Here is a 1,843-nt window from a genome sequence, read left to right as displayed (position 1 = left end):
CAAAAACAGAACACTGAACCTGTGCGTAGTTGGCAGGTGCTCTTGTGTGTATAGGGACAATTTTTGGGGGGTTTTTTGTTGTTGTTTTTTTGGACTCGTATTGACAGAGGCCTGGGTCAGCAGAAAAAGCCAAATCGGAGCAGCCAGCACGGAAGTGGCAAATGTAAAAGTAGGTCACAAAATGTCACGGCAACATGCGCAGCTATAACATCACATGGAGGGGGGGGGAGATTTTTTTTATTTAAAGGGGGGGGGGAGATTTTTTTATTTAAAGGGGGGGGGTAGCTTAGCTCAGTCGTCAGACCCGATCCGTTTGAGTCTACTCTAGTTTTAGTAAGTGTTTTACGGCACTTGCAGCACAATTAGGCCACATAAATAAGTACTGAAGATTAGAGGTGTTACAAGAGAGTAACAAACACACACACAAAAAAAGAAAGAACAAGGGAGAGAGATAGGGACGATAGATGTTTGATAGTAAAAAAACAAAAAAGAAGAAGAAGAAGAAGAAGCAAACCACACAAGAGCACCCGCCAACCACCCATCATAAGTCCCGTTTCGTTTGAGTCTGAGTTACAATAGCGGTCATTTAGGGTGAGGACAAAAAAAAGATAGATAGACAGACAGAAACAAAAGGGGTAGGCTAAAACGTTTTGGTTTTTAAAAAATTATTTTTTTAAAAGGATCTACTAGTGTCGCCTTCCAACCAACCAGCCGGTCCGGTCCGCATAACGGACAAATGAACAAACGAGCGTTACAGAAATGAACTTATTCGTCTTCCCGGCAAACATCACGTGATTCACGCATCACGAGACTTGTACTGGTTCAAATTCTGTGCCTTTTTATAATTACAAGTGCCTGCAGGAAAAAACAAAAACAAAAAAAAAGAAGAAAAAAAACAACCAAAAAAAACACAACACTTTTCGAAAAGGGACGAGATAACGGCGAGCATGTCATTCAATTTAATTTGATTTTTTGCTAAAGACGCAGTTTTACTAAGAGTTTTACGGCACTTGAAACAAATTTAGGTCATGTAAGCGACAAAGACAGATAAAAAAGGATGCTCAGGACAGGCTTCGCTGGAGTAATGTTGTTGATGGCCTGTGCTCCACTGGGAGTTAAAAAGGGCAAGAGAGAAGCGACAAAGATTAGAGGTGTTGTTACCAGGTGTAATTACATGCGTATACAAACAAATGAAGGAGGAGAGAGGAGGACGATCACGACAGATGTTTGAGAGGAAAGAAGAAGCAAACCACGCCAGAACAGCCACCAACCAGCCGCAGCGTGTTTGTTTTTACGGCACATGCAACACAGTAAGGTCATATAAGTGTCGAAGATTAGAGGTGTTACAAGAGAGTAACAAACATAAGAAAGGAGGAGGAGAGATAAGGATGATTGGAGGGGTTTTTTTATACGAAAGAAGGAGCAAACAACACCAGAGCACCCATCAACCAGCCGTAATTGATACGAAACACATCATGATTTTGTTTGTTTTAGTGGAGGTTTTACGGCGCTCGCAACTGCATAAGGTCATATGAGCGCCAAGGGGTGGATGTCAACAGAGAAGTCCTTACAGGGAATCAGACTTAGACTGCTCACCTCTCTAGCTTCAACAGCACAAAGTCTGCTTCTACTATCGAGGCACCCCGGAAATAGCGGGTCACAAGAGTGTGACGAACATACAAAAGAAGTAGATAAAAAATGACGATAGTGAGGATTAGGAAAGAAAAAGCAGCAGTTCCTTGTTGCAGTTCAGGTACAGTTATGAGCAGATGATTGATAAATCAACCCATTAACGATTACAATTCCACGATGCATAAGAACTCGAGACGTTAATGCCCCCCCC

At 42.1% G+C, this 1,843-nt stretch overlaps 1 protein-coding gene across 1 annotated transcript in view; it reads right to left on the bottom strand.

The window, feature by feature from the left end:
- The window catches only part of LOC106011450 (protein ERGIC-53), a gene marked incomplete at its 3' end in the record, with an annotated part of 13,368 nt that overhangs the window by 10,355 nt on the left and 1,170 nt on the right, over positions 1-1,843 (bottom strand).

Source organism: Aplysia californica, unplaced genomic scaffold, assembly GCF_000002075.1.
Source record: "Aplysia californica isolate F4 #8 unplaced genomic scaffold, AplCal3.0 scaffold00119, whole genome shotgun sequence".
In the NCBI taxonomy this organism is placed as follows: domain Eukaryota; kingdom Metazoa; phylum Mollusca; class Gastropoda; order Aplysiida; family Aplysiidae; genus Aplysia; species Aplysia californica.
The sequence above is the reverse complement of the archived record's forward strand: the minus strand, read 5'-3'. Positions and strand labels throughout refer to the sequence as shown.